Source organism: Leptonychotes weddellii, chromosome 2 (assembly GCF_054177405.1).
Source record: "Leptonychotes weddellii isolate Sample4059 chromosome 2, ASM5417740v2, whole genome shotgun sequence".
NCBI lineage: Eukaryota > Metazoa > Chordata > Mammalia > Carnivora > Phocidae > Leptonychotes > Leptonychotes weddellii.
Genome location: NC_138370.1, coordinates 70,176,644 through 70,203,650, shown reverse-complemented (window position 1 = coordinate 70,203,650; position 27,007 = coordinate 70,176,644). Strand labels below are relative to the sequence as shown.

General features: G+C 38.0%; 1 long non-coding RNA gene across 1 annotated transcript; it reads right to left on the bottom strand.

The window, feature by feature from the left end:
* Positions 1-503: 503 nt before the first annotated feature.
* LOC115944443 (uncharacterized) lies at positions 504-23,691 on the bottom strand. Its single transcript, XR_014142837.1, has 8 exons — positions 23,140-23,691; positions 12,730-12,877; positions 12,073-12,228; positions 11,791-11,982; positions 7,446-8,928; positions 6,262-6,330; positions 2,729-5,532; positions 504-782 (listed from the first exon to the last, which is right to left on the bottom strand). It is a non-coding gene; the product is annotated as an uncharacterized LOC115944443 (long non-coding RNA).
* Positions 23,692-27,007: the final 3,316 nt, after the last annotated feature.

Sequence of the window (27,007 nt, the reverse complement as noted above, 5' to 3'; positions counted from 1 at the left end):
AACACTCAGTTTGTTTCCTGAGATTTAGAATTCCTCGTATCAGTGAGGTCATATGATACATGTCTTTCTCTGATTGACTTATTTCGCTCAGCACAATACCCTCCAGTTCCATCCACGTTGTTGCAAATGGCAAGATTTCATTCCTTTTGATGGCTGCATAATATTCCATTGTATATATATACCCCATCTTCTTTATCCATTCATCTGTCGATGGACATCTTGGCTCTTTCCATATTTTGGCTATTGTGGACATTGCTGCTATAAACATCAGGGTGTACGTACCCCTTCAGATCCCTACATTTGTATCTTTGGGGTAAATACTCAGTAGTGCAATTGCTGAGTCATAGGGTAGCTCTATTTTCAACTTTTTGAGGAACCTCCATACTGTTTTCCAGAGTGGCTGCACCAGCTTGCATTCCTACCAGGTCTTTTCTGATTTGTTTAGTGTATATTTTTCTGGGGTCGTTGTTACCCTCTTAGCATTTTGTTCTCTCATTCATCTATTCTCCTCTGGATAAAATGACAGGACAGAAAAAATCACCTCAAAAAAAAAGAACAAGAGGCAGTACCGACTGCCAGGGACCTAATCAATACAGACATTAGTAAGATGTCAGTACAACAATGTATTTTCATCAGGAGACCAAAGTTGAGGTTGAAAGGATCGGCCACCCTTACCTTCTGCTTGAGAACGAAGTCCCAACCATAGTTTCCTCTTATGGTCCTTACATGGAATGCATCCCCCATTGTTGTCTCGTACATTTATAGAAGTTTCCCAGCACTACCTTGGATAAACAGAATCGGAAAAGAAAGATTCTTAGAATCAAAAAGGAAAGCAGCCAACATGGCAAGTAAATTATCTTTTGTGGTGATAGGGTTGGGAGAGAAAGGGGATATGTTTGTGCAAAGCAACCACAAAGTGCCATCGGAGCTATTGATGGATAAGCTGTTTCTGAAACCTCTGCTTTTTAAAGAAACCGTATCAGCAGCACCAAGCAGCTCATTTGCTGCAAATTTGTCTTCAAACTGTTTTTGCGCAAAATGCTGATAAGTACAACTTAACTTGAGAGAGAAACTATATACATTTTTCATTTAAACACAGAGCAAATGGGAAACCACAGGACATATACAACTGTGGGAGCAGAAGACGAATATGCTTATGAGAAGACAAACAAAGATGCTGGGTGGGTGGGACAAAATCCTAGGCAGTGCACAAAGTCAGAGAAAAAAATGACCATTGCGAGTGGAGGTGAATTCCTGCTAGAAACTCAGGCCATTGCTCCTTTCCTCCCACAAAGGAGCATTTCTGCTTAAATTTTATAAGAAATTCTAGATTGAAATTTTAGAGTACCAGTTAATAGCTTCCTCTCTGGCCAATGCATTTTGATGAAGCCCAAAACTGGAATTGGAAAAATTACTTAACTGGTGTAGATCACTGTGTCTTTAATAAAGTAAACAGTGATGTCATATTCTGAACACAGTTCGATATAGAAGACCAGCATCAACTCGGGATGAATTAAGGGTCATGTCGCCCTAAAACATCATCTGTAACATCAGGGAACACCGCAGAGCCACCTTTTGCAAATTAGGTTGCACAAAACAGTAGTAGTATCAAATGTTAGCAGGGGATAATGCCAAATGAATGGTTCTGCAGTGAAATCTCTCACTCTCTTGCTAACAAAGAAGCTCATATATACAGATACACATAAGAAACAAGATCAATGCAGAAATTTTTATAACATGTGTTAATGAATCTTCCAGGGTATGTCCTAAGATTGGTCATAGTTCTAAGTCCTACGTCTACTTCTATTTCCAGAGTGTGTCCAAGGGAATATGTGTTCACACAAAAACTACACAAATATATGCATATATACATAATACATAAATAATGTACTTGGTAAATAATTTAGAGAAATTCTATACTATATCCCTTATTTTTAAGAGTCACAATGTACATTAAAGACTTCAAAATGTCCTACAGCAGAAAAAACCTATTTAACCCAGCATTACTAAAATTTAGCTAATCGAGAGTCTTTTCTTTTTTTAATATGTAATATTTATCAATAACTCATGGAACACAGAACTCACTTTGCAATGTACTGGTATAGGGAAATATTTAATAACATAAATGAAAAAATACAAAAGAAAAAATGTCACAGTGTGAACACTATGATCCTATTTTTGTCAGATAATTACACACTTGTTTTTCCTATTTTTCCATAACACATATTTTGGTTAGAAAAAATATGCTATTGATAACATTTTAAAAATGCTTAATATTGTTTGATTTGGCATGGGGGAAAGGTACATAGAGTATGACCCATTTTCTAAAGTTTCCAAGCATTCAAATTTCTATTAGGGCTATAACTGGAGCCAAACACCTTCAGTGAGTGACGGCCCTGTCTTGCTATGCTGGGTGTTGAATGTTGAATATTGAATGTCATGGGAAGTGCCCCAGGCTCTTATTTCTACTCCTAATTGGTGCACCTGAAAAATAACCATTGAACTGAGCTTTGAATTGCCTGCATAATTAGAATAGTATATAACAAGGAGGCCAAATGTAAAGACGAAGTATTCCCATGCTTTTTCCCCAAACACCAACTTTAGGCACCTGACCAAATACTGTTCAATTTCATCTGAATGTCTCTTTCCTGCTTGACTGAACAAAAGCCCTGGGTTTCTCCCGGACTTGGGCAGATGGGCAAAGGGGAGTTCAGCAGCAAGCACTCACCGCACCAGAAGCAGCTGGACCAGAGGGAGACAGGAAAGGTGCATGGCTCTCCATTCCCCCACAAGCCTCTTGCTTAAGGAACCTAGAATGTAGGAAAGTTTGCTATAGCAAAGAAGTATATTGTACGGGAGACTGTGCTATATGGAAATTTTGCTATAGCAGAGAAGGAGCTTGGGGATTGACAAAGAAGACAGGGGATATAGCTTCCACCTTGAAGGAGCTTATACTCAAATGCTTAGTGCAGGATAAATGTAGGTAGTAGGATTCACAATTTCCACTCTACTGGGATGCAGCTCTAAATTCTGTGCAGTCAGGGAGGTGGGAAGGATTAGAGAGCTGGAGAACATGTAGTCTACAGGAGACTGATCGGGCAAGACAGTGTAAATAAATCAAGCAAGAAGTGTGTGTGTGTGCCTGTGTTAAGCACTCATGAGGTTTGCCACAAGAGGTTTATGACCAGGCTCACACCCTCAGGGAGTTGGCTTTCTTTCCGGTTGGTCGATGGCATCCCTAGAGGAAACATACGTACATACATACATACGTTTATACATACAGTTTGTAATTGGATTCTAAATAAGGGGATAGAGCCTGGCATTGAGCCTGGAAAATAGGTACTTAATATTTGTTTATTGAATTTAATCAGACCTATAAACAGTCAGAGGGCTAGACAGGAGACCTCTGCAGAGTTACCCAGGAAATGAGGATTCCTATTAAGCCATGACTGACAGAAACAATGTCATAGCTGGTGTAGTGACCCCTTGGGACAAGTTGGGAAGAGGGCAATTAGAAAAGTTTTTAAACACAAGAATGAACAGTTTAAATTTGACAGGAAAGGCGCATTAGAACCACTTTTCTGCTCTAAGATGGTAAATGACAATCAAAATTAAGTCCTAAGAACCAGAGTTTCTGGTAAGACGGAAGAGAGATGAGACTTGAATGAAGCAAACTAGCAAGTCCATTTCTAGGTTTGTCCTACAGCTATCATGACACTATTTGCTTCAGAAAAATTACCAGGATTTGATGACAGACTCAGTGTGAACTGAAAGAAAAAAGGAGCAGATATGGGGTTCGTTAAACACAATTCATTTATTCTGAAAATCTGCTTGGGCATTCAACCACTACAAGAAATACATTATGGCGACTCTCCTTTTTTGAGTATAGTTGACATACGATGTTACAGTAGTTTCAGGTGAATAGAGATTCAACTTCTCTATACCTTATGCCATGCTCCCCACAAGTGTAGCTGCCATCTGTCGCCATCTGTATCATTTCTACAATGCTGTTACACCATCATTGACTATATTCTCTATGTCGTGCCTTTTATTCCCACAACGTATTCATTCCGTAACTGGAAGCCTCCACCCATTTTTGTAATAAAAAGGCATGTAAAGTGTTTCACTACTTGCTATGTTTTAAACCATTAATTGTAGCGCAATACATGTGTGTGCGCACGCACAATCACGCGCAAGCACACATGTTTAGAAACTTGGGAGTCCTGCCCAATATATGGAATCCAGCAAAACCAACAAGCATTACTATGGACTTAAAAAGCAATAATCTGAACACACAAAAAGTTCCTCATTGCTCTGACATCATCTTAAGAGGAAAAGGAAAACATGGCTGAACCTGTTATTCAAGGGGTAATTTCCAAGTGATCTGCATCCACATGGGATGTGAGCCTTCTCAAAGTGAATTCCCATTTCCTGGTGCACACACAGCATACTGCTATTGAGCCTGACCCCAGGACGGCTCTGGTTGTATTGTCAAGTCTTGTATGCATTCGCCTATTGCTTAAATATGAATGTTCTATTCTTGGCTGCTGATGGCAAAGGCCATGTTGCATGCACATCAGAGATGAGTAGAAGAAATCATTGCTTAATATGTGACTCACATGTCTCCCTTCATCACAGGCAGAGCCCCAAATATTTCTGAACCACAAAACAAAACTCATTTATATCACTGCTTATAGAAGCTTATAAATACGTCAGTTCTGTGCATTTGTACAATATTAGGCATAGTGGGGAGTGTTTGTTCTTTCATACATCTGTCCTCCCTGCTAGGTCTGGGGAAGCAGACCCCGAAGAGTATGATGCTATGCATTTCAGTTAGTGCCAGCACAGTGCCAAAGTATACAGTCATGGCTTTTTGTCGCAGATTATTGCTTAGAGTGAAGCTCTGAAGTGCATTCTGAGCCAGGCTTTGTGTGAGTTGAGTTACCAATTAATCATCCACTACTAAAATCTCAAAGAAAAATGTGCAGGTCGGAGGGGTGGAGGAAGAAAAAAGTTGCTTCTATTTTATAGGACATTTATCTTAATTAGATTAAGAAACTGCCCATCTTCTCTTTCAACCTGGAAATCTTGAAAAAGAAGAACAATACTGGACCTTCTATCTCCAGGATGATTTCAATGCATTAAACTTCACCATTCATTTGTTTTCTTAAAGGCATTTTTGTCCCTGAAATCATTATTCCAGATAATAAAATTCCCTATCACAACTATGTGAAATCAGACCCAGAAAGCACATTCGGGCAGTGTCTCTGGTCGAAAGAGTGGTACTCAGTATCAGGATTTGTTTTTCTCCCAAAGACAGATACCCCCAATGTTAAACTGCATTCGCAATGGAAATCATCGCTTGGGCACTGAATCCAGCCACAGAGGATTTGGCAAAAAGGCTGTAACCTCTTCTCTCTCCTCACCAGTGAGAATCCCACCACAGTTTTCCATCCGTTGGTGACCTCCATCCTGGATTACCTCAATGCCCTTTGCTCAGGGCTATGGTTAAAGACCTCCCAGAAGCTCCAGCTGTTGGTACAGAATACATCAGTTGTCTAGTTGTTAACGGTCATAGGCTGACGTGACTGGAGTGTCTCTGAATCCCCAGGGCCCATCTGGCTTAGGCTGGTGGTCTCATGCCCTTTCATCAGCCTGAGTCACTGGGCTTTTTAAGAAGTCTATTGGGACTGTTGATATTTTGCAGCTTTTGAATCTCCATGTAAATTCGCCACTTCTAAGCAAGAAGTGGACTGGATACAAGTAAAAGGTAGGAAAACACTCTTTGAGAATGGATAAACATAATAGAAGTTCTGGTGAGTTCAGTCAGCTTCCCACAATACAGTAGGTAGCAGTAAAGATAGCACGGCTCTCTCTGTGAGAGGATGCCCTGAGGTGCGGACGCTTGCCGGCTAGAAGCCAGAGATTCTACAGCAAGATGTTCTGCCTTGGGGCACCTGGGTGGCTCAGTCAGTTTAGCGCCTGCCTTCAGCTCAGGTCATGATCCCAGGGTCTTGGAATCGAGCCCCGCGTTGGGCTCCCTTCTCGGCATGGAGCCTGTTTCTCCCTCTCCCTCTCCCTCTGCCCCTCCCCCTCCACTTGTACTCTGTCTCTCGCTTTCTTTCTCTCTCAAATACATAAATAAAATCTTAAAAAAAAAAAAAAAAAGATGTTCTGCCTATTCAGGTCCCACCATCACAACTAATTATGATTTTGAAGAAAATGAGTATGAAATAGCAATTTTCAGTAGAGAATACGTACGACTTCAATCTGCTGCTTCCAGTCTTTAATGAAATCCAAGATTATCAGCTAGTATTCCAGGTCTGTTGACTAAGGAAATACAATTAAAAAAATAACAAAGCAAAATGTCATCATCCTTAAATGCTTCACGTCCAAAAGTTTCCTTTTGTGAAACACTTGCTTAGAAATCAGAAGCAGAAATCAGTGTACTAATTATATGGAAGGCTCTGATGTACCCAGCGGTTATCTGAGCTCATATGAGTCCAGCATTTGTGGTTTGGAAATAGTCGAGCGTTATTTAAAACTGGGCATTAGAAAACAACTTAAAAACATTAATTGAGGATAACTCAAATAACACTGTGGATATAAAATCGAAGGTGTACTAAAATAGTTCGGTCAGGCATGTTATATAGTGATAACTTCTATTCCACTCAGAGAAACCAGTTATGATTGCTGACAGCAACATTTTGAGCTGGGCTCAAGGAAGACAATCCATGCAAATGAGACAATCAGCATCCATTGCTGTTTCAAAATGTTCAAATGAGTAGGTAGAATGACCTACACAAGTATGAGGGTGAAATCACCCACTACCCAAAGAGAAAGATAGTTCATGATCAAGTATTTTAAGTAAATGAATGCTCATAAGTTAAGAAAGTTAACTGACAGGAAAAACAGAATTAGCTGGATTCATAGAACTAATTCCCAGAATTAATGCCGTTTTATGCTACTAAGTGTATGTAAAGTAACTGTAGGCATTATTACCGTCCATATTTCAGACATTCCCATGGAAGTGAGTGTTAAAAAGGGGAGCTTATGACAAAGCAGCACATTCAATGAAAATAATAACTGAGGAAATGCATGTTAAAATATATTGATACAGATACTATGCACATGTCACAGGAATTTGAAATATGCATACCCCTAGAAAGAGGCTGGAGTTTCAGTTCTGACTCCTCAGTGTGCCCCCTTCACAACACCGGTTACCTTCACCATGATCTCCATACCGGTTCAGCCTGTTACCAGCTACAGGACCATAGGTCTGTCTGTGCATTTACTACAAGTGTAAAGACTCTGCTTCACCATTGTAAAGACTGCCCCATGGGTAGCTTCACATAGCCTTACACCATATTGGAGTCAATTTCCCTTCATATTCACTTCTAGCCTTGAAAGACTCTTTGGATTCAGCACCCTAAGAACAAACATACCTTTGGTCCTTCTAGTCCCCAAAGATCACCATCCTTCAGAGTCAGGGAAGTTACTTCTAACATTCCAAGATTCCTGAGACTTCTAAAGGCCAGTGCAGTGACCAGCATCAGTCTGTGTTGAAGTATTTTGCTGGTCTGCAGCAAAACTCAGGAAGGAAACAAAGGGCAAGATAGTGATTTGTTTTTTCCCTGAAGTTAAATGTATACTTTATAAAAGCTATCTGGGGGCATCTGGGTGGCCCAGTCAGTTAAGTATCTGACTCTTGGTTTTGGCTCAGATTGTGATCTCAGGGTCCTGGGATTGAGCCAAACATTGGGCTCCACCCTCAGTTGGGAGTCTGCTTGTCTCCCTCTCCCTCTGCCCCTCCCCCTGAGCTCTCTTTCTTTCTCTCTCTTAAATTAAAAAAAAAAAAAAGCTATCAGTTGCCTAACTGTATGTACTTCTAAGAACCTTTCCACTTTTTGGTGTTCTTTCTTCTAAAAAAATGATGGTGATGAATTGATGGTAAGTTTTCCCATATAGCCTTACTTTGTGAAATACAAAGATGAAAATCATGTTACTCCCTTATCTTCCTCCCTTTCTTCTTTCCTCTCTCTTTTCTGTCTTCATCTTTCTTTTGCTCTCACATACCTTAGTTTGCTTACTCATTTTTTGTTATTTTACCATTTTGTAAAATTCAAACATATGGAAAACATAGCATCATGGACTCCCACTGGTCACCAGGCTAAATTGATTGACTGTCAATGTCCACCTTGTACTGAGCATGCAGTTCTCTTCAAATCTCCTCAAACTATACTGAAATCTCTCCCTGCACATTCTTAGTATGCAACTCTGTATTTTCCATGGAGGTAAGACTATCCAGAAAGAAGGGGGTTGGGGCTGGAAAGGAAGAAAGAAGAAAACAAAAGACAAGACAAGACAAGAGATACTCTGTTATTGTGGTTTCCCATGTTTTCCATCCAACCCCTTGATGGGGCTCAACTTTGCTGCTGTTTAAAGCTGACTGAGAGAAACATCGCCTTCATATGCTCTAAGTTTGGGTTGAACATGCACCACCTGAGTAAATTCAATGGCTCCGGAGAGGCTGTGGGTCACTTTCATTCTAGCAAACTCCAGAGTGACTGGATCACTCCTGTGACAGCTCCCTGCTGACAGAATGTGGAAGCACATGAGGGCATGTAAAGACCTGGAGCAGCCCTGGAGATAACCTGCTCTCCCTAAAAATGCAAAAGCGGTGGGTGAATAAGAAGGAGGCCAAGGTCTCACCCCAGCCTTGTTCTATCTGGCCATGTGATTATGAGGGTGTCAGTTTACAGTTTGGGATCAGTTCTCATTCTCTACCTATCACAATAGAGGGTTTCAACCTACCAGAAAAAGATGCCAGAATGCGATGAACCAGACCTGCCTGGACTTGAAGGACAGGAGTAATCCCCAATCTAATTTTGACCAGTCCACCTCAGACGGGGCTCCAGAAGTGGAGTACTGCAAAACAATATTATTAATCTCGAAATAATGAGGAGCCAGCAACTAATATTCCAATCATTTATTAAAATTTCAGCTACAGACTAAAAAGAGAAATTCTGTCTATAGCAAATAATATTGACTTCAAGACACCTGACACATTTGTATTTCCATTAATATCAGAAACAAGGTAAGGATGTCCATTACTGCCACTATTGTTTAGGATTATCTGGAAGGTTTAGCCAATACGTTAAGATATTTAACATAAATAAGATACCTCACTAATGAATAGGGGAGTACAAATTATCTTAATTTCTCATATGATTGTCTGCCTATTAAAAATAGCTAATATAAGCAACTGGCAAGCAATTAAAACTAATAAAAGAATTATAGCAAAGGGGAAGTAGTGTACATTAAAAAAACACAAAGTAATTATTTTAAGAATTATTAAGTTGTTGGGGCGCCTGGGTGGCTCAGTCAGTAAGCGTCTGCCTTCGTCTCAGGTCATGATCCCAAGGTCCTGGGATCGAGCCCTGCATCGGGCTCCCTGCTCAGCAGGAAGCCTGCTTCTCCCTCTCCCATTCCCCCTGTTTGTGTTCCTTCTCTTGCTGTCTCTCTCTCTGTCAAATAAATAAATAAAATCTTAAAAAAAAGAATTATTAAGTTGTTAAAGTGGTTATTTAGAAGGTTAATAGCATGAGAATAGAAGTGGGTAGGCATTGCTGGCTGGTGATTATTAGAAAAGCAGACAGATACCTGCCCCATGAAGGAGAAAAAGGAACAATGACAAAGAGCAGACAGTGGGGAGGTGGGAGGAGGGTCTAGCTAAAGTGGAAGTGGAAGAAGAATATAGAGGGGACAAACTGGTTATTCACAGTCTTCAAATCTAGGCAGAGAAATTTAAACCTGACACAGAAAGACAGAGACCACAAGAACTAACAAAGGAAAAGTACCACTGGTGCAATGGATGATTCAAAGCCCATTGTTCCCCTACTTTTCCTCAATTTTCTGCTATTTTATAGTGAAGAATAGATACTTCTCACAAATCTTCTTAGACTGTGTTTACTGCTTAAGATCACATTCTTGCATAAATATTTGTTGGGGATCAACCCCATACTGAGTATATAGCAGTAAATTAGACAAATTCCTTGTCATCTTAAAAGGGGAAAAAGTACCATGTCTCTAGACAAATGTTGTGAAAATGGAAATTTTTCTAAAATAAAACTTTTGGTGGTCTAATACATACTTAATCAAAATTTTGATGAGATTTGTGTTGATTAATAAATGGATAAAAATAACTAGATCAATTGAAAATGAAAAGCAATGGAGAGGTGCATTGAGTTCGCATAGTTAAAATACTTTTAGAGGTGTAATAATTAAAAATATCTACATAAGGACTCTACAGTCTAATAAATGATAGAAGAAAGAAAAGTCAAGGACATATCCTGTTATGTTTAATAATGTTATATTACAAAGACCACATTCCAAATGGAAAAAAGAAAGGGCAAAGTTTGAATACAATCCATTAATCAAAAAATTAACAATAAAATTAGAGCTTTATCACAAATCATTCACTAAACTTCTTTTCAATTGTATTAAAGAGTTAACTGTATATATGCAACTGTTAAAAAAATAAGGAAATATAGGTTAGTTTTATGTGATCTCTGGATGGAGGTCTTTCATGGGATAAAAATCAATGAAAGAAAAAGAGTATGTACAGATTCAAGTACATAAAATAATTTAAATAATTGCTTGTCAAAACTTGTAAATTAAATTTTCAAAGGAGGAAATCTAAGCAAATAGCCTAAATATAGATACTAATAATTTAGAAAATAGAAAACAGGGGCACCTGGGTGGCTCAGTTGTTTGGGCGTCTGCCTTCTGCTCAGGTCATGATCCCGGGGTCTTGGGATTGAGCCTGCATTGGGCTCCCTGCTCAGCAGGGAGTCTTGCTTCTCCCTCTGCCCCTCACACCATTCATGCATGCATGCGCTCTCTCTCTCTCTCAAATAAATAAGTAAAATCTTTTAAAAAAGAAAATAGAAAACAAACAGATGTAATGTTTGCAACATTGATGTTCTAATTGTGAAGCAGGCACTTACTTGATAAATCCAAACGATGTGATCTGACACTGCTATCCTCTGAATGCTTGTATCCCTCCCCAAATCCTCAAAGATGATGGAATTAAGAGGTGGGGCCTCCGGGAGGTACTTAAATGATAAGGGGGGAGCACTGGTGAAGGGGATTAGTACCCTTACTAAAGAGGCCGCAGAGAGATTGCGGGCCCCTTCCACCATGGAAGGACCCAGCAAGAAGGCCCCAGCTGTAAGCCAGGAAGAAGGCCCTCACCGGAGAACAGGACCACATTAGTGTCTGGATCTTGAACTTCCTAGCCTCCAGAACTATGAGAACTAAATTTCTGCTGTTTATAAGCTACCCAGTCTGCTATTTTGTTCTAGCAGCCAGAATGGACTCAGACACACACAGCCATAACAGCACACTAGGACAGAAGCACCGGATTTTTTTCATCTTTTTAATTAAAAAAAAAAAAAGACTCTTCAAAAAAACTGAATGAAACAACATTAAAACTTCTGTGTTTTAAAGATGAGTTGTGTTCAGTAAAGATTTAAAAAGCAGCTGAATTCAGTTTGATACCCTTCTATCCCAACTGTTTGATACCACTTCCAATTCCTTGGTTGATTTTATTTGAAAGTACTACTTTGCCTCACCCTAGTCTCCTAATTTTAAGCTAAATTGGCTTCCTCAATAGCCCTGTCTCAGGAACACCAGAGCTTTTTCTTACATCAAATCTTCTTTTCTTCTACTCTAATTAGAAATGCTAACTCTCTTATTGAAAAATGTTTCTTATATACACTTTCTCACCTAATTAAGTAAAAGATGACTTGTGCCCAACTCTTTCCTGGAAGTACAAACAAATCTACACGGAGATTAGGCTGACTGTCTCCACGGCAGGAATATGGACTCCTCAGCTGCTTTTTCCAGTTTCAGGGTCTGTCTTGATGTGACACGTTCCATTTTCCTGCTTCAACCCACTTACACTGCATTTCCTGAATTCTGAAAAAAAACCAACACATTACTTTTTACATTTTTTAAAAGATTTTTAAAGTTTTATTTAAAGATTTTATTTTTAAGTAACTTATATACCTAATGTGGGGCTCGAACTCACAACCCAGAGATCAAGAGTCGCACACTCCACCCACTGAGCCAGCCAGGCGCCCCTCTAAGACTGGAATTTTAATTGAATTGGCCGAAGTTTCCTTATTACCTTTCACTCATTCTCTTCATTGGAATGCAGAAGTCCTTTTAAATAAAGACAATAGATTATATTCAGTACAAAACTTGTAAAATATAAAGCATCATTTAATGAAAAACTGTTTTCTCAGAGGGCGAATCTCTCCCCTACAAAAAAAAAATTTTTTTTTGAGATTTTTTAAAGATGTTGTTAAATTTTTTTTCTTTATTTAGATTTTAAATAATCCCTCTAAATTTTTGAAGGATGTATATTACAAAATGTCTTCCCTGGCATTCTAATAAAAGCAATTCTAGATGATCTGGAGAAACATTTAACTACTCAGAAGTTGGAAGGAACATTCTTTTGCAAAGAGACACCTGTTCATTGAAAACAACTTGGTTGCTATTAGCTGCATGCACTTATGGGGCAAAAATAACTATGTCACTTTTCATTGTCTGGTTCCCATGCTGCACCTGTCACTAGAAGCTTTGCATATCACCCAGTTATGTGTTGGTGGATGTTTAACAACTGGTTCTCTGGGAAAAAAATGGGACGAAGTGAGAGGATACCTTGATGTGTGGCATTTGCAAATTTCCTTGGTTTCCCACCACAGCCAGTTTCAAGCTAACAACATGGCGTCGCTGAACACAGAGCTGGGAAGAGATGCATGCACACAGGCTGTCCCAGTTGACTGTGGTACACACCTGAATTGAATTCCTGGAAAAGAGAATCGATAAGCTACTGTGTGCCAAAAGAGACCCTCAGGCTGGTACCAACTTCTTGAAAGAGACAAATTATGGTAGGGGACCAAGGATAGAAATTTGGATAGAAGGTATAATGGCCTGAGTCAGATGTTACACATCCAATTGGGGGAAAAATTGTTTACACATTTGATTGGGGGGAAAATTGTCTGTGGCTTGCTACCTTACTTATTCTAAGTATTTGGGCAGGGGAGGCTACATAAACATCCTCTTCTATTTCATCTATGAAATCTTTGGTAAATTCTACATTGCTCACTAGTGCTTTGGGATGAATGTTGTGTGGGGGTTGGGCTGGGGTAAAGGAGTATGAATTAAAAAGTGTGGAGGCCTGTTTCAGGATTGGTACGGAACTAAAATTCAGGTTGACTGTGGGGGTAATGACCTTGCTTGTCAAAAATAATTTAAGAGAGCAAAAAGCAGAAGTCAGGATGGATGGAAGGTTTCTAAGAAAGAAGAAACAGAGGGGTTTTTTGTTTGTTTTGTTTTTTTATTGCTAGGGAGTTTCCATTTACATGGCTGGTCATAGAGGATGGTAGGGAAAAAGGCAGAGGAAGGATAGTATAAAGTGCATGAGTTGCACTGGGTTTGGGGATGATGTGGCTAAGCCAACAATGTTATGACACCTTTAGCCAGGTTTTCCATGTTCTCTTGATGCAAGACATGGATCCAATTTTGATACGGTCTGATGTAGCCTTCTAACCACATTGGCCCCTCAATTTTAAATATTGAAGACTCGCTTCTGGATAGAACTTCATTAATTATTTACATTTCCTGAATCCTTTTCCCTGAGTTTTATCTGAGAAAGTTTCATGGTAAAGTCATATGGACTCTATGAAACAAGATGCCTATAAATATGACTTATTTATCACCATTTTGTATCAACTGGGAACATGGAGAGTAGAGAGATTGACGGAATTTGTACATAAGCATCTCCTTTATCTAAGGATAGATCTGGAAATAGAACCACGTCTTCAGACTTCTGATCCTATGCTCTATCATCCAAACAGTATTTATCTGGCTATGCAGGAAGCTCTCAGATGCACAGAGGCCACCAGAAATAGAGAGAATGGGCATGGTTAGGCTTTAGTTACGTTTTGCCCATTGCTTGAGAGACAATTTCTACCTCAGTCCTCTCCTGAACAGAAGAGGGAAATGGGACGGAAGACTGGATGGGGCTGTTCTCTGTGTGGTCCAGAGGCCTTTACTGCTGGAAGTGGGCCCTTCCGGCCACAGTTCTACCAGGAATCTTCTTTTCCCCTCATAGTAAAAACCCTGTTTATAAATATACATGCAGCCATACACAAACATATACATCCCTCAAACGTCCAGAGCAGTTTCTGTATCCACAGAGATAAATACAGAATAAAGCAGCATGACAGAGACAGATGGATATAGAAGTATTTTTCATTTTTTAAGAAAACATTTGCCCGTTTTGGGGAGAAACAGTCGTTCCTAAGGTTCTAAGGGAAAGGAAACCTGTACTTAGGCTAAACTTCCTCAGGATTAATTATTACTGTATTTGAAATCCAAATGACTTTACCCATCATTAGTGGATAAGTGTAGGCCAGGGAATAAATATCCACTCTGTCCACAATAAGACAGGTATCCGCACCAAGTTCAAAGGCCCCCAGACTTTACCACACACACATTTAGGCCATCTTTAGAGTTGTGATGATGACGAAAGGTTGGATGTATTCTGAAAGCCCAAGGAGGCAGCCAGCACAACCTCAGGCTAATTAGCAGAAACCACAGGTATAACCAGCTGCTGGGCCATTCACGTAACCAATCCTTGAGCCAGATGCCACTTTTGGAAAAACATACCTCAGTGCTCCTCATTGAAATTCCGTCTCTGGACTTATAAAGAGTGTACTGTGTGAGCAACAGAGGCATGGCTTGGGGCAACTGGGGCCATTCTGTGAGATACAGTGAGAGGCTCTGCTGTGCTTTCCAAATGGCTGCTCATTGTAAACAGCCTGTTCAGTGCGCCTGGGAACACGGCACAGCCCCAGCCGGCGGGGATTTTATGCACGCCTGTGATTCCACCCTCAGTGCAGTCTGACTTGAGGAGAGGGATCAGATGGGTATAAAACCTCATGGGAAGTAAATGAACGTGGAAGTGTTTTATCAATAAAATTTCATTGACACCTCACGTGCCTATCACTTAAATGACAAAAGCACAAGAACACCTCACATCTTCTTTAGAACATATGTCTTTTTTTTTTTCTGTTAATAAACAGAGTACAGACCTCAAACACTTGTGTACTTAATAAGTGTTATTTGAAGATGGTGGCATGTGTTGAATTGAATTCATGCGCTTGGCTTACAAAGGGTTCTCTCTTTACTCAGTCCTATTTAATGTGACTTCCAACCAACTACTAATCCTTCTCTCAGATTTTAAAACAATTTGGTACCATAGTCCATACATGTTGGCAGTCAACATTTTTAATATCTGAAAGGTCGTAATTCAATTTTAGTACGCTGTCTCTTATTTTGAACATTTTCTACAGAAATATCTACTCCGAAGAACAACGTTTGGCAACAAAACTAAACAGATGAGGTCACAAAAGAGTAGTTCGTTATAAATTCCCTTTTGCAACTCGGGACAAACACACACACACACTAAAACATGTAGAGCATATATAAGTTAGTATAATGTTTTTTCAGGGGTGGGGAGAGGAGCTTATAAAAAAAACCCGACATGCAAACGAACACAAAAAGGGCAGAAGGGCTAATAAGATGATTTAATTGTTCACAATAGGTCGGCAGAGGATCGCAGCATGTCCCACATATTTTCAGTTTGCTGAGATACACTACTTATTCTCCTAATCTAGTCTTAGTTTTCTGTCTATCCATATTCCTCGTTCTCTACATGATTTCCCAAATTCTTCCTTCCCTATATCATGATTTCCTGTTTTTCCAGTCGAATTGTTTAAAGTCCACAATAAAGCAATACACAGAGGCATGTTGGCAATGACTAACATGTCCTAATGCTCTGACGGGAAAAATATTTGGGGGGTTACTAGAGTAAATCTGAGTTCATCAAGGAGCCTCCACTCCTCCTGATCTCTGTTGCCCACTATGACCCCCCCCCCCTTGGACTGGCCACATTTCTTTAATGCTTCAAGAGCCGGGGAGCTGTACAGTGTAAACTCTCTCAATGTTTAATATTCTTACAAATACTTGGTTTGTTTCCTCAAGTACTTGGTGACTTTTTATGGTGAGCATATTATCTTCAGTAGAGATCGTTTTTCCTGTGCACCAAGGGTTTGAAAGCATTCTTACAGAGTGGTTTTGTCTTTGCATCTGCTGGGTCCCCACTGGTCCTAGACCAGTTTTTACATAAATATTTGAGCAGGATGCCTTGGGTCTTATGGTTTCTGGCATTGAATTCCTTATTTATTTCTGGCATCTGGGGATTTCTCTTTCTTTTGTGCTAGGTTTTGTCGGACTTGTGTTGTTGTTATTTTATTTTGTCAAATAAATGGAATACAAGGGGGTGTTCATGTCAGCTTCATCTGTCATATTACCAGAAATTCTGGTCTGATTTATAGTATTTCTGGTCCTTGTAGGAGTAATTTCTCAATGTAAAGTGGTTTGGGGTTATAATTTGGTTTCTAATAAAACTCTTACCACAGGAAGAAAATGGACTAGGAGTGCTATGATTCCTATGACTATTCCTGTCATTGCCAATTCATTAACTGGCCTCCTGGTTTTGAAACGAGTGTCATGAATCTTCTCTAAAGAGTAGGATCAGCTCTCAGAGTGTACATAAAATCAACTTTCAAAGCCTGTCAGTCTCAGGGCGAGTGCTGAACTTTGATACAATTTCCTAATGTCATAAGTGCTACCCTCTGTAGCTTCTTGGGACACAGACGGAATATAGATAATTTTCTCTGGTGATAACACCTCAATATGGCTGTTGGCTGCACACATATGTGTAGTTAACATCTACATGCTCTAGCACATGCCCAGGCTCACAAGGCTTCAGTTAATATTGTACATCATCTACCTAAGTTTTCAAAAATTAATTTTTGGGCACCTGGGTGACTCAGTCGGTTAAGTGGCTACCTTCGGCTCGGGTTGTGGCCTCGGTGTCCTGGGCTTGAATCCCACACTGGGCTCCCTGCTCAGCAAGGGGTCTGCTTCTCCCTCTCCCTTTGCCTGCTGCTCCCCCGCCTGTGCTCTCTCTCTCTCTCTGTCAAATAAATAAATAAAATCTTTAAAAGAAAATTAATTTTCAATCATGTGACAATTTAGCAAGTTATGTTTGCATTTAACTGCCTTATTTAAAGGATATGCTATTAATTATGTTAACCATTTAAATTTAGAAGTATTAGATGGCTTCTGAAATTATTTCTGTCTTTTAAGAAACTTAGATAATTTATAATTCTTAGTGATCTACTAAAAAGGGCTATGGAGATTATATAGAACACATTTCTTAGAGTCTTCATAACCCAAAAAGGATTTAACTAATTTTATTTAATTAAGAAAAAAGACTAGAGTGGATAAAAACAATTCCAAATGTTTTACCTCCATACATTTTATGTTTTCTCTTGTATTTATTTTTTAAAGACATTAGAGCATAATTTCTCCCCATTCTCCATTACCAAATAATAAAAGACATTCTCTTCAAGGTCCAGAAATAAATTTATTGCTAACAATCTTTGGGGGCTGAAACTGAGAAATTTTTTAACTGTTTTAAACAACTGAGAAAAAAGAAAAAGTAATGGAAACCAAGTTAACTGAATAAGAATCAAGTTATCAATGTTCAAAGCCTAATGCACTCTCTCCATTAGTTATTCCTAAATATGTTCTGGCCATAATTGAATGCCTAACATATAAATTTTCATGGAAAGGGAAAATTAAACCAACTCATACATACATTCTATTATGCTACATGGCTCAACACTGTCCACTGTGATTATCTATTTGCTGCTACTCCATTCCTTCAATTCACATTCACACATTGAGAGACACTCCACTACATGCTGAGGGCAGCAAAAAGATGACCAAGATCAAGCCGCTCTTTAAGAGACAGTCTAATTGAAAGTCCGATGTCTAACTATATACTGTCTAACAAAACCTACTTTAGATATGGAAACAAAAGTTAAAAAGAAAAGAAAAAGGAAAAACTATCAAAAGACTAAGACCGCAAAAACTATTCAAAAAGAAGTTTATTTGCTCTATTAATATCAGATAAATGCTTCCTACAAGGGAACATTACCAGGCAAAAGGCACATTCAGGTCAACTTATCAAGAAGACATAATCCTAAATATGTATGTGCCTATTAACGGGGCTTCAAAATGCATGAAGAGGGATGCCTGGGTGGCTCAGTTGGTTGGTTAAGCGTCTGCCTTTGGCTCAGGTCATGATCTCAGGGTCCTGGGATGGAACCCCACATAGGGCACCCTGCTCAGCGGGGAGTCTGCTTGTCCCTCTGCCCCTCCCCTCACTAGTGCTCTCTCTCTCATAAATAAATAAAATCTTTAAAAAATGTATGAAGAAAAAAATTTGGTAGAACTCAAAAGCTAAATAAACAAATGCACAATTACATCTGGACATTTCAACACTTTTTTCTTAGTAACTGATAAAAGAAATAGACAAAAATATGAATAAGGATATAAAAGATTTTAACAACACTATTAAGCAATTTGATCTAATAATTGTAGAACACTCCAACCAAAGTCTATATAGAACACACATTTTTTTTTAAATGCAAATGACCTATTCATGAAGATAGACCATATTTTGTTCAATGAAACAAATCATAAAATATTTTTTAAATAAAATTATACAAAGTACATTCTCTGATGTCAATGGAATTAAATTAGAAATCAATAATTTTTAAAAATCTGAAAGGAATAAACAAAATAGGTTGAAGGGGATTAAGAGGTACAAACCCAGTTATAGAATAAACAAGTCAGAGGGATGAAAAGTACAGCGTAGGCATAGCCAACAATACCGTAATTACTTTGTATGGGGACAGATGGTAACCACCATTATTGTGGTGAGCATTTCATAATGTACATAATTCTCAGATCACTAGTTGTACACCTGCAACTAATATAAAATGTCAACTGCACTTCAACTAAATTTTTTAAATCTGAAAAATCCCCAAATATTCAGAAGTTAAGCTTCAAAATAGCTTTTGATTGAAGAAGAAATAACAAGAGAAATTAGATCATATTTTGAACTGGATGTAAATAAAAACAGAATGTATTGTGGAATGTCAATAAAGCAGCCATTATACTAGAGGGAAATGTATAGTTTTAACGTCTATATCAGAAAAGAAGAAAGGCCTAAAATCATTTCCATCTTAAGAAACTAGAAAAAGAAGAGCCAACTTAAAAGAAAGTAAATAAGTGGAAAGAAATAAGAGAGATAAGATGAAATAGAAAATGGACAAATAATAGAAAAGATCAATAGAACCAAAAAAAACAGATTCTTTGAAAAGTTCAGTAAAATCGATAAACTTCCAGCCAGACTGATCAGGAAAAACACAGAGAAGATATAATTTATCAATATCAAGAATGAGAGATGGAATATCTCTACAGATTCTACAGAAGTTTAAAAAGAATATTATAAATAATTTATTGACAATAATTTTAACAATGTAAATTAAACAGACAAATTTTTTGAAAATTGTAAACTATCAAAGCTCACTTAAGAAAAAATAGATTACCTGTGTATCTATTAAAAAACTGAATTTGTTTTAAAAATTGGATGCTTTCCCCCAAGATTGGGAACTAGACATGGAAACAGAATTTCCATTCTTACCACTTCTATTCAACATTGTACAGTAAAACAAGAGGAAGAAAAGGCATAAAAATTAGAAAGGAAGAAGAAAAACTATCTTTAGTTGCCAATGACATGACTGTCTGTGTAGAAAATCCTATGAAATTTAGAAAAAATACTTCTTGGATTTATAGAAGTGGGATAAAAAAAAGTCAACACATAAAATTCTTAGAAGGTTAAACATGCATCTGCCATCTGTTCCAACAAACTCCCCTTAGATATTTCCCATGAGGAAAAAAACTCATTTCCGTATGTGTTTCCACACAACTGATACGTGAATGTTCATAGCAATGTACAGTTGGAAAGTGAAATTTTAAAAATTATAAAAACATTAAGTACATAGTTGTCCATTTAACAAAATATGTGAAGACCTATGAACTAAAATATTGCTGAGAGAATTTTTAAAAGACCTAAATAGATAAGGAGATATATCATGCAAATAGATCAGAAGCCTCAATATTGCTAAGATGTCAATTTCTCCATGTTAATCCATAGATTGTATACCATCCCAATCCAAATAGTACCTGCTATTTTTGTAGAAATCAGTAAATTGAATCTGAAATTCTTATGAATATGCAAGTGTTGAGAAGACCCAAAACAAATTTGAAAATGTAGGAAAAAATTTGAAGCACTCACCTTACCTGATTTCAAGATTTTCTATAAAGCTACCTCAATCAAGATAGTGTGGTATTACATAAGAATAGACACGAAGGTTAAAAAACAAAACAAAACAGACCTATGTATATATGGCAAATGATACTTGACAATGGTATCAAGGTAATTCAGTGAGGAGAAGAAAGTCTTCTTAACAAATAGTTCTGAAACACTTGAATATTCATATGCCAAAAAAATGAACCTCAACCATTACCTCATGTTCTATACAAAAATTAACTTGACAGGATCATAAAGCAAGCATAATGGCTAAAACTAGGAAACTTCTAGGACAAAACTTAGAAGAATATCTATATGAATTCAGGTTTGGTAAAATTTTCTTAGATTGGACATCAAAGAAAAACACAAATCATAAGAGAAAACATTTATAAATGAACTTTATAAAAATTTAAAACTTCTGCTTTTTAAAGGACACTGTTAAGAAAATTACAAAACAAGCCACGATCTGAGAGAAAAATATTTACAAATTCATATCTGGTGTAAGGCTTGTATCTAAATATATAAAGAGCTCTTTACAATTCAATAACAAGACAAATAATCCAAGAAAGGGGACTGCAAAATACTTGAACAGACAGTTCACAAAAAGAAACATAAAAATTATGATGAAAAGATGCTCAATATTACTTGTCATCAGAAAAACAAATTTTTTTAAGTGAGATTTCATATACACCCTTTGGAATGGCTAAAAATTGAAAAGAATTACAATGCAAGAGTTGCGAGGATAAGGAGAAACTGGATTTCTCATGTTAATGGGAATGCAAAATTTGGATTCCCCCCTTTGGAATCTCACTTTGGGAAATGGTTTGGAGGATAAATATATCCTTACCATATGACCCACCATTTCCACTCTTCGGAATTTACTGAAAAGAAATGAAAATATGTCTTCATTGAAAAGCCTGCATGCCAACTAGCTAAAAATGGGAATAACTGAACTATCTATCACCTGATAAAATGTGGTATATCTATACAGTGGAAGAACACTGCTTAGCAATAAAAAAGAATGAACTACTGATATATGTGTTACATTAAGAGAAAAGGCAGGCACAAAACAATTCTATCTTATGTTGGGTGGTGGTTACCTGACTGTATACATTTGTCAAAATTCTTGTAACTCTATATATTTTAAAAAGATGAAATTTATTGTATGTAGATTATACTTGAAAATATACAAGCATAACCTGAAGTAGGTTACTGGAATAGAGAAGTAACAAAATTAAGAAATGGGTCCAGAGTTTCAGGAACTGAACAATCCGAGTTTCAGAAAGAACAGAGAAAATCAAGAAGGGTAAGTCGTCAAGGAAATAATTCAAGAAAATTTCCCAGAACTGAAAGACAGTAGATTCCCAATTCAAGGAGACCAGTGCATACTCAGTAAATGGATAAAAATAGACTTACATCAAAATACTTTTAGAATACCAAGCATAAAGGGAGTATCTTATAAGTTTCCATACTGGGGGTTAGGGCAGGGGGGATGGAACAGGTCACATAAAAAATATCAGAAATCAGACATACTCAACATTTTTCAAAGCAACACAGGAAGCAAAAAGTCAAAGGAGCAATGTTTCAAAAGTATGCAAGAAATTATTGTACATATTGCCAAACTATAGATTTTAATTGAGGTACAGATACACAGTATTTCAGACTTCTTTTCGTGCACCTTTTCTCAGGAAGCTACTGGGTGAAGAAGCTACACGGAAAGGTGCTACCACAATGAGGGCATAAGAAAGAAGATAAGAAATCTGGGAAACAGGGGATCAAACTTAAGAAAAGGTGAAAGTGAATCTCCGGAATGATGATAATGAAGGATAGCCCTGTATGAGAGCTGTACAGGAATAGGCCAACATACTCTGATTAGACCAGGTCAAAAAAAGGAAGGTGAGTGGCACCTGGGTGGCTCAGTGGGTTAAGCGTTTGCGTTCGGCTCAGGTCATGGTCTCAGGTCCTGGGATCGGGCCCCACATCAGGCTTCCTGCTCAGCGGGGAGTCTGCTTCTCCCTCTCTCTCCCTCTGCCCCTTCCCACTGCTTGTTCTTTCTCTCTCTCTCTCAAATATGAACAAAATCTTAAAAAAAAAAAAAAAAAAAGCTGATTGAATTATAATTTTTGAACATATTTAGAGAAGGTTTAGAAAACTGGGAAGAATTTGAAGATGAGTTAATAATAAGAATACAGAAAACCAAGCAAATAAAAAACCAAGACATTTATTAACTCCAGGATAAAAAGGTTTTCAAGAAAAAGAAGGAGGAGGAAGAGAAGAGGAAGTAGTCACAGAACATACCCTTGCTCAGCTCTGAAAATATTTACATGGTCATAATAATGCAAACACATAACATTGATCTAAACCAAAGCATAACTACATTTGAAGGACAGGAAGATGTGGGAGTTGTGGTGAGGAGAAGAGCTGGTTTAAAAAAAAAAAAAAAGCGCTAAATCCTCATTTTCCATCGTGGCAATACTTCCAATTGAAACTTCAAGAACTAGCGATCTAAGCATGTTATTTAACAAAAGACTTGAAAGGGGTTGCCATGGGGGAGTGGAAAATGAGGAGCCAATGTGGGCAGAATACTGTGTGTTTTTTTATTATTACGAAATGCAGAACATGTAGAACAACGGGATTATTTAAACCATGTGCGTGTATAGATTTAATTAAATTAAAATCGATTTTTAAGTCTGAAAGCCAACTAATAAAACAATCACCCCAACCAAGTGCGCTGCCTGGGGCTTCTGTGGGAATGCAGTGGAGGCACTTACCTGCACCTCGGTTCACCCTGACGCCACAGCAGCGCGTAGACTCCTCGGCATCACTCCTCGTGCTGCATTGATTTTGTAGTGTAGCACTTACTCTGGGGTCACACAGTTCATTATTGACCCAGTTAAGCCTCACACCAACTCTATACGGAAGGAGCTGGGGGTACCTCCGGGTTAGGGAGGAGGAAGCTGAGAAGGAGAATTTCATCATCTCCTGTGGTCGAACAGCTCTTCTGTTGGAGTTGCTGACCCGCGTTCTCACGCAGGATGGTGCAGAGTCTGTTTCTCAGCAAAGAGGGTTAAGGACTTTACCTCCCACCAAGATTCACAAAATGAAGGATCCTCCTAACCGGGGAGAATTAGATGCTGAGCAGCCAAAACCCACATGCCCATCACAGTCCATAAGCTAGAAGGTATATGGAAATTGCCGCCTTTGGTCTTCAGTAAATCTCTGTCATAGCTGATAACCTATCAATGAACACTGGAGAAAATCCTGTCTTTCTCAATTATTTTGCAAGTGAAATAAAACAAAGAAAAACAGTAATCACACCAGAAACCGGCTCCCTCCTCAAGGCAGATACTAGTTTTAGAGACATTGACTTGCAAAATGTAGCTGCTAACTAATGCTTCAGGAAGGTATGTCCTAATATACCTTGAATCTACTCTAAGGAATTACCTAGTAATTAGGTACTTGGATGAGAATTAGGACCAATATCTCAGAATAAGTTCTAAATATGTGTAATGGCAAGAGGCTTTTTTAAATTTTTTTTCTTTTTTTCACCTTAGGTGATTAAAAATAAGAATTTGGGAATTGAAATACTTGGAGAAATCATGAAGTATCTTTAAATTTGAGTGAAATTTCTCTATTAGCCAACTTTGTGTCATTATCTGTAAGTATGCATTAGCTAGAGAGAACCATGATAACTCAGTGTGCATGTTCCCCCATTTCTCTAAATTTATTCAATGATGCAAGTATATGTTCCTGTAACGAAATAAAATAACACTATACACATGGGGCTGCAACTTGCTTTTCTTTCTTCTGTAATACATAATTAAACCCTTTCCAGATGGGGTACAAAGTCTTACTTTGTTATTTTTAGTAATTATATAGTATTCCATGATATGAATATGTTATAATTCATTAACCATTATTGATAAACAATTAGATTGTTTTCTTTTTTCTTTTGTTTTTTTTTTTTTTGCTATTAATAACCATGTCACAGTGATCATCCTTGTGCAAATATATTTATAGATTCATATTTTTAATTCTGTAAGATATGCTCTAGAAGGGGTCTTTTAAAACACAAATCAGATCGTATTTCTTGGCTTTAAACTTTCTAATGTCTTCCCAGACACTTAAAATCCGAACTGCTTTCCTAGGCCTTGCCAACCATTCAGCCCCACCCTGGGCTTCACAAAAGGGATAGTGGCATTCTTACTTTCACTTCTTTATCCCATATACAATTTCTCTTGCCCCCTCAACCCACCACTTCCATGTTGTGCTGCCTCGCATGAAGGGACATCACATCCCTAGGCCTTGCTGTGATGAACAAAGCTCATCCCCAGATGTTCAACTTATGAATCTTAAGGCCTGAGCTTGACTTTGAGGCAAGAGGCCACGTGAGTTTGCTGGGCCATGCCAGCCAATTGCAAGGAGCATTCATACAGTCAGTTCCAGCATCTTGACAAGAGCTTTTCCCATTTCTCTAGATAATGTGACATCTTAGTTTTCTGGCCAAGATACTTCAGAGGCACCCACTCAAATATCTGCGAGTGGATTTTCTTCTGATCCTTGAAAGGATACCATTCCAGATTCAATCTGACTTAGAAAAATAAAGAAATGTGTTCTTTCTTCTACAAATATAATAGAGCTAAGAGAACCTAAATAGAACTTAAGGGGAACACTAGAAAGAAATATTTTGTATCTCATAAAGTATTAGCAATTGAGAGGAAGCCAGCACCACACCTTTTTATCCCTCTAATTTTAATGTATGAGTTGAGTATATGCTAAGATTCATGAACAACAATGTTGAAGGTCCAAAATTTGTCAAAAATTATTACATTAAAGGGGGTGCCTGGGTGGCTCAGTCAGTTAAGGGGCTGCCTTTGGCTCAGGTCATGATCCCAGGGTCCTGGGATCCATCTCCACAGCAGGAGCCCCTGCTCAGCTGGGAGTTTGCTTCTCTCTCTGCCCCTCCCCCCCTCTCATGCTCTCTCTCTCTCTCAAATAAATAAATAAATAAATCTTTAAAAAAAAAAAAAGAAAAGTCTCATTTGACAGGAATAAGGCTGAATTCATGATCAGCATCAACAGTGAAATGGCCCTAGAGTTAACCTATAAAATGATACTAAAAGTTATAGATTATAGTATTAAGTCATAGGTATACACACTTTCCTTTCTGTTTGAGAAATAACCCAGAGGAAAGCATCATTCTCTGCCTAGAATTCTGTGAAGGAGGCTTCGGCAGAACTGTTAACAATGTTTGACTTTCAAGACTACTAATGTAAGTCGGTCAAACTAAATAACATTCAGAAGGTTGTCAGATTGTTCTAGACACCTAAGATATTTGACATGGCAACTGATCAGGATGCTGGATCAGGAAAAATACATTTTCATTATAGATGTCACATAATTTCTGATATTATCGAATAAGAAAGGACCTAAAATGTTGAATATGGAGAAATTTGCTTCCTAAAACCAAGGTATGTTTGTTTTTGTAAACTGGTGCTAATAATGCCAGGGAAAAGAAAGGCAATAAGCCATAATTTTTTTAGTATTTCCACCAATGAGTTCCACTTAACTAAAGTATTTTTGTAAATGCAAAGTATATTGCAAAACATGAAGAATAGGAAAATAATACAAATGTTCACTTTGAGATTTTGAGTTCTATGATTCTGTCACTGCTGACTTACAGGTACCACTAGGATTAGATTCATCCAACTCATTAAGGCTGAGGCGCAGCCACACTGACTGTTTTTCATGAAGCACGAGGCATGGTACAAGTCATCCTTCAATCTGTCTCGAGTGAACAAGTGTCTGAAAGACATGTAGCAAAAAAAAACAACTATAGACAAAGTGGAAAATACATTTGCAGTATTTTGTGTTGTAAGCAGTTTAAAACTCTTAATGTGGTAAGACCTCTTATGAATCAAAAAGAAAGAAATAGACAACCCAAAAAATAAAAGGACCAAGGAGAAGGACATGAAATTCACACAAAATATAGGACTAAATTGCCAATAAATATGTTAAAAAGAATGCAATCCTAGCATATGGAAATAATGAGATATTATTTTTCTTCTACCTCTATCATATGAGCAAGTTTTCAGTGTTTTTTGTTTGGTGGGTTGGTTGGGTTTTGTTTTTGTTTTTGTTTTAAGTAATACTAAGTCTTGTTGCTACTCTTGATTATCTTGCCAGAAAGTGGTTTGGCAATTCATAGCAAAAGCTGGAAATGTTTGCATTCCTCTCAAGCTGTTTGGTGCCAGACACTCTGCTAGGCACTGAATTAAAAAATATTAAAAAAAAAAAAAAAAAAAAAGACCCAGCCCAGGCCCAGTGGATCACATAGACTCACTAGATGCAGGGGCCCACGTGCTGTTATAAAGAGAAGGGGACTACTGTGGTAGCTCAGACTGATTATTGTTATTATTATTATTTTTAATGGGTAAGAGTTAGCAAGTTGATTGGAAGTGGTGAGGTCCAAGGAAGATTTTTTACACAGTGAATCACTAAAAGCTGCCAAGGCCCTTTATCAGAAGGAACGTAATTTAAATCACTAACCACCTCCCAGGGCAACTGAGGTAATGGCAAAAGTGATCCCCAAAGTATCTTGTAAACATGGGGTCAGGGCCCAAGCTGCAAACTAGAAGG